At 44.1% G+C, this 11,750-nt stretch overlaps 1 long non-coding RNA gene across 2 annotated transcripts; it reads right to left on the bottom strand.

The window, feature by feature from the left end:
- Nucleotides 1-8,758: 8,758 nt before the first annotated feature.
- On the bottom strand, nucleotides 8,759-11,653 carry LOC133760730 (uncharacterized). 2 transcript variants are annotated; one of them, XR_009865998.1, is made up of 4 exons: nucleotides 11,575-11,653; nucleotides 11,236-11,340; nucleotides 10,086-10,277; nucleotides 8,759-8,953 (listed from the first exon to the last, which is right to left on the bottom strand). It is a non-coding gene; the product is annotated as an uncharacterized LOC133760730 (long non-coding RNA). The 2 variants fall into 2 exon arrangements; XR_009865997.1 differs by having other exon boundaries at nucleotides 11,236-11,653.
- Between the last annotated feature and the right edge of the window lie 97 nt (nucleotides 11,654-11,750).

Below are 11,750 nucleotides of genomic sequence, written 5' to 3'. Positions count from 1 at the left end.
ACCCAGCCAAGGTGCAGTCTGTAAGGACAAATCACCGCGAGGGATCCCGTGTGGGTACAGTTCCTCCACCGTGGGCAGGCACAGCTCAAGCACAGCCCCAGGGTCCCAGTTGTCCCACCCTCGCAGCTGTTTCCCATGTTGTCCTCTAGGGTGAGCCCTGACACTGTCCTGGCAGTGAGATTTGGGAAGTGGCGCTGAGCCCTTCTCTGTGCCACGCTCACCCTGAAGTTGGAGAGCTCCCCCAAACAGCTTAGGACCCCAGCTCAGCTTCCCCAACGGCCCCCATCCTGTGCCTGCCAGGTCCCTTCCGGACCACCCAGGGAACTGAGGGTTAGAACCGGAGCCCTCCATTCTCAGCCTGCTCTGCTGTTCCCAGCAATCTCTCGCCGGTAGGGGGCGCACCTTTCCTGTCTCTGTCCTTTGCCTGGAGGAGGTAGCTTCCAGGCCTGGTGCTGGCCTCATCTTCGTGGCCTGTTCGCTCCTGCAGTGTATGTTTTGTAGTCTTTTTTGCATTTAACTGATCATTCAGTAAACAAATATGTATCCAGCACCTGTTTCAGGCACCGTTCTAAGTGCAGGGATAAAACTAGCTAATGCAGAGATAACTTTTGCCTTCGTGGTATTTAAACTAATGGGTGACACATATAGCAAACCAAATAACCATGAAGACTACATTTAATACCATTTGTGTAAGATCTAAAAAGGAAAAATACACATACTAGTATCATATGATCAGGGGTCAGAACAGGATCATTCTAACCGGTGGGACCTGGTGAGATGCTGAATTCCTAGGGAGACTGTGGGGATTCAGTTGGACGTGACTGCAACCATCTTGGACATAACCATCATCTTGCCCTCCAGCTGCCACAGGTGTCCGTGGAGGTCATCCTCAGCACTATGATAGGGTTTTAAAAAAAAAAAAGTCCTTAAGATAACCTGCCAGGCTTGTCTTGCTGGACCAAACCTTGGGATGTCCCTTATCTAACATCTGAAATGTGGCCTCCCATCCTCAAAATCAAAGGCCAGGTGCTGGAACGGGCATTTGGTGCAGCAGTTACAGCACTACTTAGGACGCCTGCATCCCATATCAGAGTGCCTGGTTGACTCCAGGCTATTCCACTTCTCATCCAGCTTCTTGCTATTGCACATCCTGAGAGACAGAAGATGAAACATCAAGCACTTGGGTCCCTGCCATCCTCGAAAGAGATCCTGATTATCCTGATTGAGTTTCTGGTTGCTGGCTTCAGCCTGGCCCAGCCCTGGATGTTGCTGGCATTTGGGAAGTGAACCAGTGAATCAAAGATTGATATCTATCTCTGCCTTTCAAATAAAATAATAACTATAATAATAATAAAATAGGGGCTGGCAACATGGTGCAGTAGTTAAGCCACCACTTGGGATATTTGCATTCTGTATCAGAATGCCTGAGATCAAGTCAGCCTCCTCTTCCAATCCAGCCAACTGCTAATGCACACCCTGGGAAGCAGTGAGTGATGGCCCAAGTATTTGTGTCTCTGACATCTATGTGAGGGACCTAGATGGAGTTCCTGGCTCCTGGCTGTTGTGACCATTTGGGGAGTGAACTAGCAGATAAAAGCAAGCTCACTCACTCGCTCTCTCACCTTTTCAAATAAATAAACACTTTAAATAAATAGTAGAAGCTCAAGTGCACTCCAATTAGCCACAGACCGCCTCTATCTATAAAATACTTTTCTCTTGCTTGGTGCCACAAGGATCTGTTGTCTTGTAGCCACCTAATACCTCACTTCTGTCCCTAAGTATTCCACAGTAAATTGCATTCTACTGCCCTCCTCAGTCTCCCAGCCCCTTCCAGCTTTGGCAGCCAGTTACCATAAATATTGTCTTATACAACTTTTGCATTACCTATTTTATTATTTCCTTGGAGTAACTTCCAGAAATCACTTTATCAAACTGCTGACTTGTCCTGTGGTAACAATAAGTTAATTTTCACTCCCCTTAGTATCTGTTTCCTAAACCCTTAGCACCTATAGGCATTAACATTTAATATTTTAAACAATTTGATGTCCTGAAAAATGGTATGATTTTTATTTTAATTTCCATTGCTTTATTTACTATATTGTCATTTTTCTTTATTAACTAGCATTTGTGTGTTTTGTCCATTTTTATTGGTAGATTTTATTTTTCCTATTGATTTATAACAATCTTTGCATAGTATTAAAATAATAAAAGCTTGAGAGTAGGCATTTAGCCTAGCAGTTGAGACACCCATGCCTCACACTGAAGTGCCTGGGTTTGATTCCCAGCTCCAGTTCCTGTCTCCAGTTTCCCACCAAAGCAGACCCTGAAAGATGGCAGAGATGGCTCAAGTGTTTGGGTTCTCACCTTATACATGGGAGACCTGGAACGCCTTTCTGGCTCCTGTTTCTGAGCTGGGCCCAACCCCAACCATGTGGGCTTTTGGAGAGTGAACCAGAGGAAGAGGATGGAAGCTGTCTTTCTCTGTATGTTTGTCTCTGTTTCTCTCCTTCTGAAATGAACAATTTTCAAATAAAAGTTTGACAGTGACTGATAACCCTCTTAGTGCAAAGCAGTGTGCTAAGTGCTTGCTTTATTATCTTGTTTATCTTCTCAACAAACCTATGAAATACTATTATTATGCCCCTTTCTAGATGCCCGTTTCTAGAAACCTAGTGAAAAGAGGATTTAAGTAATTTGCCCAGGATGGGTAGTAAGTGATGACGCTAGAATTTGAAGAGTGGTCTGTTATCCATAAACTCAGTCTAGGTCTCTCACATGGGTGGCAGGGATGCAAGTACTTGAACCATCATCTGCTGCCTCTCTGGTGCATATCAGCAGGTAGCTGTATTGGAAACAGAGTACCTAGTACTCCAACTAGGCCCTACAATGTGGGATGCAGGCATCCCCCACAGTGACTTAACCACTGGTCCAACGGCTCTCCCCCAAATTCCACCTTTAAAAAAATATTTATTTATTTGAAAGGCAGAGTTACAGAGAGACCTTCAGATCTTCCATCCACTGGTTCATTCCACAGATGATTGTAATGGCCAGGGCTGAGCCAGGCCAAAGCCAGGAACTCCATCTGAGTCTTCCACATTGGTGCCGGGGCTCAAGTACCTGGGCTATCTTAGGCATTAGCATCCCTGGGTGCATTAGTAGGGAGCTAGATCAGAAGTGGAGCAGCCACACAAACTGGCACCAATGTAGGACGCCAGTGTCACAGGCTTAATCCACCATGCCATAATGCTGGCCCTCAGATTTCCATCTAAAATAAGGATAATTGTAATGCCTCCCTCATAAGGTTGTTGGTGGTGTATAAAGAAACTAATTCATGGGATGAGTGTTGGCTTAGTGGTTAAGACACTACTTGAGATGTCTGTACCTCACATCAGATTACCTGGGTTTGAGTCCTGGCTCTATTTCTGATTCCAGCCTCCTGCTAATGCACACTCTGAGAGGCCGCAGGTGATGGCTTGAGTTCTTGGATGCCTTCCATTCACATGGAAGACCCAGATTAGATTCTAGGTTACTGGCTTTGGCCTGGCCCACCCCTGGCTGTTGCAGGCATTTGGGGAATGAACCAGTGAGTGGAGGATCTTTCTCTTTCTCTCTCTGGCTTTCAAATGAAAATGAAAAATAAAAAACAATTTTTGTTCCAAAAAACTTTGCCACTCCACTATCAACTATAAATTATAGGGAAAGCCGGCGCCACGCTCAATAGGCTAATCCTCTGCCTAGCGGCACCGGCACACCAGGTTCTAGTCCCAGTTGGGGCGCCGGATTCTGTCCCAGTTGCCCCTCTTCCAGGCCAGCTCTCTGCTGTGGCCCGGGAGTGCAGTGGAGGATGGCCCAAGTGCTTGGGCCCTGCACCCCATGGGAGACCAGGAGAAGCACCTGGCTCTTGCCTTTGGATCAGCGCGGTGCGCTGGCTGCAGCGCGGCGGCTGCAGCAGCCATTAGAGGGTGAACCAACGGCAAAGGAAGATCTTTCTCTCTGTCTCTCTCTCACACTGTCCACTCTGCCTGTTAAAAAAAAAAATTATAGGGAAATATAAGAGAAAAACAAAAGTAATAATTATTTAGTGGACTGTGATATAAAGCATTAAGAAAAATGGGGATTGAATTGGCCAGCGCCACGGCTCAATAGGCTAATCCTCTGCTTGCGGCACCGGCACACCGGGTTCTAGTCCCGGTCGGGGCGCCGGATTCTGTCCCGGTTGCCCCTCTTCCAGGCCAGCTCTCTGCTGTGGCCCGGGAGTGCAGTGGAGACCAGGAGAAGCACCTGGCTCCTGCCTTCGGTTCTGTGCGGTATGCCGGCTGCAGCGCGCCAGCCATTGGAGGGTGAACCAACGGCAAAGGAAGACCTTTCTCTCTGTCTCTGTCTGTCTCTCTCTCTCTCACTATCCACTCTGCCTGTCAAAAAATAAAAATGGGGATTAAATTGCTCTCTTTAATGAAAAATCTTATTGAGAATACTTTGAAAAGAGCTTGCCTCTTTTTTCTTGTGGTGCATCTTATAATTTGCAACAAGCAATTTCTCTATGCCTTGAAAAATTGTCACATTCCTTTCTAAGTTTGTATCAGGTAGTAACATTTTATTCTCTATATTTTCAGTTTCATGAATTCCCTTAATGTGAAGGTTTTTGCTGCCATTGCTTCTTTTAGGACATCCTCATCCACTTTATTAACACTTTCCTCATAAATGTAGATAAGTTGACTAAGTTCCTCTGGCTGCATATCCATGGTTCATCATGACAGCAGGGTCAGCATTCCCACAATCAGCTATTTTTTCTCTAACCCCATCTACTCTCAATTTTAGTTCCACTTCCAGCATTATCATTTTTCATTTCTTTGCTGCACTTTCATTTTGTTGGCCAATTCTTTTTTAATCATTTTTGTAAATTGCCATGTGCTTGTATCACTGGACGACAAGGAAGCAATACAACTATACTCTTTAGTGTCTGTATAAACTGAACAAAGGATGAGCAATGACCAACAGATTTTGAAAGAAGTGACATGGTTTGATCACAGCTTATGATGCACATCTAAAAAAAATTGACAATTTTGACAGTATTCTCGTATGAAAGAGAGTAGTTTTGGAGGACTTTACTCCACCATTTTTACTAATGTCAGCTATTCCTTTTGTATTTGCTTCTAAAGTTACTAAATAGAAAGTTGAGAAAGATTTAAATCAAACACAAGCCCAAAATTTCCATAGCCTCTATAAGACTTAAAGACCATATAGTGTGGTGTTCTCCCTCTCCCCACCATTTCTCCCTGCCCAACTTTTTCTTATTCCCAAAGTACATTTTACCTTTTAATATACTGTAACTTTACTTGCTTATTATTTAACTTCAAGATTTATACTGCCTTCCTGCTAGAATGTAAGGTCCATATGGGCTGGATCTTTATTTTGCTCATTAATGCATCCCAAGAGGCTAAAACTCTCCTTAGTACTTGGTACATAATAGGCACTCAATAAATAGTTGCTAAATGAGTAAAGGCTGGGTCTCCAAAACCATATTTTCCAATTTAAAAACACAGGAAAAAAATCAGCCATCTGGAAGTTTTTGTTTACAATAAAGTGAGGGAAAAGAACCCAATTGATTAAACCACATAAACTGGCCCATCAGTTTAAAATATGAGTCCAGATCGTGACTATTAAAACACCACCAATGAAAATTCTGCATGCTTGAAAAGAAATATTGAAGTCCTAGGTGGTGAAAATTCTTTCCCAGTTCTTTATATTAAATGCTGTAGCATTATTTGCTAACTTACCACGACTCTACTAGGCAAGAACTGGGTTTATGAACAGAAATAAGATATAAATATTTGAGATCTGCCACTGACTGCCAAAAAGTAGAGTTTCTCTTTTCAATTTTGCCTTTCACTCAGCATGCTAAAAACAATAATTCCCTACTTCACTGACAAGTCCACAGCCAAAAGGAGTAGATGAATATTGTGATGTGGCCAGCAAATTCCCAAAGAGAGCATTCTAGCAGACTGTGGGAAGAATATTTGTGAGCCAAGGCCCAACTTTTGAAAGGTTTCTTTTGTCTCCCACAGTTTAAAGTTTGCCCTTCTTAAATATTCCCTCCCCTTACTACCGTCCCCGAGACATAAACACATCCCTTGAGTAAAAATTGAAAACAATCACTGTGAACAGAAAACAAACATTATAGAGTGCAACTTACATTTAATAAGAATTTACTAGGTATTTCCTGTGAACTTAACAAATAATAATAATAATAATAATAAGCTTGAGGCTAAGCATGAGGGATAATAACATGACTTGACTTAATGAAAAGAAAAGGAGATGTCAGTGACCTGGGCTCTCAGCCCAGTTTTCCCATCACCAAATGGGGAGGCCAAAAGAAAATTTATGAGACATTCTCAGTTCATTTCAATTCTATTCACATAGCACATACCAGGTCCTGTGCTAGATCTTGGGGAGAGAGGAGCTGAAGCTAAATAAAATAAAGCTTTTATCCTCAAAGGGTTCCTACTGTGACAGAGATGACATAAAAAAGGGAATGACCATTTTTTATTTAAGGTGAGTGGCATAATGTATGTACTAGAAGCAGTGGGAGCCAGCAGAAGGAACCAGTAAGTTCCTTCTTTTTTGCAAATAGAACTTGTTTTATTTCAATAATTGATCCATTGTAATCACTGAGGCCATTGTGTGGGGACAAGAGAGGGGGAACTTTATTTCTTAGTCTCTTCCTCACTGGACCTCTTTTCTTGGCATGAAGGCGCTCTTCATGGTTCTTGTGCACTTCCTTGGTTTTAGACCTACAGACCTCAGCCAAGAGCTTCTCACAGGCCCCATCTGCCTTCTGTGATTACTTCATTTTTCTCCTGAGGATGGGGGGGTGGGGTGAGAGGAGGCAGGGAAGTAGGGGAATAGTTCAAGAAGGACAAGCTCTCTAAACTGTGGAAGACAGAACACATTTTTCAAAAGTTGGGCCTCGGTTCACAAATATTTTTCCTACATTCTGCCAATGTCTACCTCTTGAGAATTCACTTGTTTTTAAACATGTTTTCCCTTCACTGTCAGCAGAGGTTGTGATAGGCATGGTAGCCAATCTTCATAGATCCCCAGTGTCTTCTGAGCAGCTGGTACAGAAGTCACATCCTCCTCATTCAGATTACCTTGTCTGGCATCTGAGCCTTGGGTGTGCCCTTTCATTTACCCTGTCCTGAAGGCCAAGATGTTTTTCCAGGACTGAGCCTGGGAATGGAAAGTCACAAGCTTGCAGATGATCAGTCCATCTTTGATCAGCTTCCAGATCTGCTGAGAGGAGCTGGCTTTGGTGATTTCATTGGTCATATTGAGTTCCAATCAGACCTTCTTTTTGTCACAGAAGAGGAGGACGCTAGAAGCAGCCTCTTTTGAAATCTGAGCTCATTTGACTGCAGACAAGGTGGCAAAAGGCTTAAAGTCTTTTTAAAAAAAATTTTTATTTATTGTGTTACTTATTTGAAAGGCAGGGAGGTAGACAGGGAGGAAAATATCCTCATTCCATATAATCTATATAAACAAAAGCTTGCAATAGTTGGGGCTGGGCCAGGCCAAAGTGAGGCCTGGAATTCAAGCTGAGTCTCCATGTAAGTGGCAAGAACCCATCACCTGCTGCCTCCCAGGGTCTGAAATAAGAGAACTGGAATCTGAAATACAGTAGCCAGACTCGATCCTAGGCACTCCGATATGAGATGTGGGCATCCCCAAAAGCATTTTTTTAAGTTGCTTTATTTGAAATGTTCTATTAGGAACATTTTATTATTATTATGTCAATTTTGACTCATACTTTTTAAAATAATGAAGCCACTTTTAAAAAGCAAGAAATCAGGAATTGAACTGAATACCAGCAGCATTTGAACCACTGTGTCAAATGCCTGCTCTCCATAAGCCCTTAAAGTGTGCTCTATGGATGACTGGGAATCCCCAAGGCTCTTGCAGGGCTCCTGTCAGTAAATCTTAACCCTCGAGTACACAGCTTTTTAATATTCTGTGTGTTTACTCACAGAATAAAATGCATGCAAAAGTATAATAGTGTCCTCTAGGAAAAGCTCTTGTGTGATTGAGTTTTGATTTGAACTTTTTTTAAAAAAATTATTTATTTTAAAAGTCAGAGTTACAGAGAGAGGGAGAGACAGAGAGAAAAAGAGATATTCCATCCACTGTTTCACTCCCCAGATGGCTGCAATGGCCAGTACTAGGCCAGGCCAAAGCCAGGAGCCAGGAGCTTCATCTGGGCCTCCCACATGGGTGGCAGGAGGCCAAACACTTGGGCCATTTTCCATTGCTTTTCCTAGGCCATTAGCAGGGAGCTGGATCAGAAGTGGAACAGCCAATTCTGACACAAACCAATGCCCATATGGGATGCTAGTGTCATAGCTGGCGGCTTTTTACCATCTATATCACAACCCCAGGGGGGCTCCCTTACCCCATTTTGAACTCTTTATTCATGGAACACTGTATTTATCTGAAAAAAAAAAAAAAACCTGAAAAATTATGGCCAACAATATATCAAAATAAACAAAGTGAGCCAGTCACTTCAAGGAAATCCACTAACAGAATTTTGTTGCCAGTGATAATATGTGAGCTTTCAAAAGAAAATTAGAATTTTGGAAAATTTGCATTAGTCATCATAAAGCTTACCAGCTTTCTAATGTTTAAGAACATTTCTGATGAGATTGGTGGTGCTATTAACAAATGTGATTTTTTTTTAAGATTTATTTTATTATTTATATGAAAGAGTTACACAGAGAGAGGAGAGGCAGAGAGAGAAAGAAAGGTCTTCCATCTGCTGGTTCATTCCCCAACTGGCTGCAACAGCCAGAGCTGTGCCGATCCGAAGCCAGGAGCCAGGAGCCTCCTCCGGGTCTCCCACGCGGGTGCAGGGGCCCAAGGACTTGGGCCATCTTCTGCTTTCCCAGGCCATAGCAAAGAGCTGGATGGGAAGAGGAGCAGCTGGGACTGGAACCGGTGCCAATATGGGGTGCCGGCGCTGCAGGCGGTGGCTTTACCCGCTACGCCACAGTGCCGGCCCCTTTAAAATATATATTTATTTTATTTTATTTTTGACAGGCAGAGTGGACAGTGAGAGAGAGAGACAGAGAGAAAGGTCTTCCTTTTTGCCGTTGGTTCACCTTCCAATGGCCGCCACGGCTGGCGCGCTGCGGCCGGCGCACCACGCTGATCCGATGGCAGGAGCCAGGTGCTTATCCTGGTCTCCCATGGGGTGCAGGGCCCAAGGACCTGGGCCATCCTCCACTGCACTCCCAGGCCACAGCAGAGAGCTGGCCTGGAAGAGGGGCAACCGGGACAGAATCGGTGCCCCGACCGGGACTAGAACCCGGTATGCCAGCGCTGCTAGGCGGAGGATTAGCCTATTGAGCCGCAGCACCGGCCTAAAATATTTTTATAATGAATCAGTTTGGGGAAAAGCTATACAAGTCAGTGAAACAGTATCTTACAAATGATCAATATACCAACCAGCAAACCATGCATGGATTAAAAAAAGAAACATTCAAAGTACAATTATTGTTGTGACAGACTATGAAATGTTTATTGATTTAAGTTCAGATTCTATGTTGTAACTGGCCTTTAATAAACTATGACTTACTAAGTTTTGATATAGTATCAAAGAATACCTACAATTATCTGAAAAGACTATTAAAATTTATCTTTTCCAAATGTGTATCTGCGTGAAGTCAGATTTTCACCATCTAACTGAACCAAAACAACATATCAATTGACAGAAGAATCCAGCTGTTTTAAGACATCAAAGAGTTTTGCAAAAAAGGTGTGATAATGGCATTCTTTTCACAAAACTTAACATTTTGAAATTAATATTACATTTTTTCATTGAAATGTTGATGTTACCAAGCAGTGGCTTTATTGTTTTTTTGTTTTTATTGATTTGAGAGGCGGAGAGAGAGAGAGACAGAAACAGACCTCCCATCCACTGGTTTACTTATCAAATATCCCGAGCTGGGAACTCAATCCTGTTCTCCCACATGGGTGACAAGAAATCAACTACTCAGTCATCACTGCTGCCTCCCGGGGTCTGCATTACCTACCTGAAAGTGGAGTCAGGAGCAGGATCCAGGAACCAAACTCAAATACTCCATCCAATGTGGGATGCAAGTGTACTAGCTGGGGCCGGCGCCGGCCTTGGGATCAGCGCGATGTGCCGGCCGCAGCAACCATTGGAGGGTGAACCAACGGCAAAGGAAGACCTTTCTCTCTCTCTCTCTCACTATCCACTCTGCCTGTCAAAAAAAAAAAAAAAAAAAAAAAAAAAAGCAAGCGTACTAGCTGGGATGGCTTAATCGCTACACCAAATGCTCAGCCCTACTAATCACTATTTATAATTGGAATTGTCTATGTGTGTGTGTATATATATATATATACATATATATAATTTTTAAAACTACATATGAGAACATGTATATTATTTTCATTTTGAGGTGAATTACTATATTTTAAATTTCTGGTTGAGTTTTTAAATATAATAAATGCTAGTAGATACAATCCATATAAGCAAAAGCTCTTTGGGGTCCTTAATAATTTTTAAGAATGTAAAGGGTCCAGAGACCAAAATGTTTGAGAACTGCTCCCCTGTTCCACTTCTGATCCAGTTCCCTGCTAATGCGCTTGGGAAAGCAGCAGAAGATGGGACCCTACCTGTGTGGGGACCCAGATAAAGCTTTTGGCTTCAGCCTGCCCAGTTCCCTGCTTTTGCGGCCAGTTGGGGAGTGAACCAGCACATCAAAGACCTCTCTCTCTCTAACTTTGCTTCTCTGTTTTAAATTTTTATTTATTTATTTGAAAGTCAGAGTTACAAAGAGAGAAGAGAGGGAGAGAGGGAGGGAGGGAGAGAGGGAGAGAGAGAGAGAGAGAGAGAAAGAGAGAGGTCTTCCATCTGATGGCTCACTCCCCAACTGGCCGCAATGACCGGAGCTACGCCAATTCGAAGCCAGGAGCCAGGAGCTTCTTCTGGGTCTCCCACACTGGTGCAGGGGCCCAAGGACTTGGGCCATCTTCTACTGCTTTCCCAGGCCATAGCAGAGAGCTGGATTGGAAGTGGAGCAGCCTGGACTAGAACCGGCGCCCATACGGGATGCCGGCTCTTCAGGCCAGGGCGATAATCCCTGCACCACAGCGCCGGCCTAACTTTGCTTTTCAAGTAAATAAAATAAATCTTAAAAAAGAAAAGAAAGTTTTTACCCATCCTCTTCAAGCCACTGTTCAGCGTCACTTCTCAGGGAGGTCCTCACTGACCTCCGTCCCTACTCCTAGGATGGCTGAGTCCTCAGGTTAGGATGTTCTGGCCTGCGAGGGCATTTGATGGTTTTTTTTTTTTTTTTTTTTTTTCCCCCCGCCACTAGTCAAAAGCTGTGGCACCCATGGGGCTCTCTTTTCACGGAGTGGTAGTTGGGGGCCAGCTCCTAGAATAGGAATTCTGAGGGAAGAGATGGCGACTTGTTCCATCTGAGTTCTGACAGGGGCGCGCACTAGCGTGGTGGTCTGCGAAGGGACCACAGGGCCCAGAGGCGACATCCAAACCTTGGTAGTGGTCTCTGGAGCGCTCCAGGCGGCAGCATCCAGGACGGCTCCGCCTCCGCGCCGCCTCCTCTCCGCTCGCCGCGGGCCTCTCTAATCAATCGCCCGGCGCTCGTCCCTTCTTCCTGGGTCTGCCCGGCTCATCCCATCGATCTGCTCGGCCATCGCGCGCCTGCGCC

The sequence above is a fragment of the Lepus europaeus genome, chromosome 5, assembly GCF_033115175.1.
Source record: "Lepus europaeus isolate LE1 chromosome 5, mLepTim1.pri, whole genome shotgun sequence".
Classification (NCBI taxonomy): domain Eukaryota; kingdom Metazoa; phylum Chordata; class Mammalia; order Lagomorpha; family Leporidae; genus Lepus; species Lepus europaeus.
This window is presented reverse-complemented; position numbering and strand designations above follow the sequence as displayed.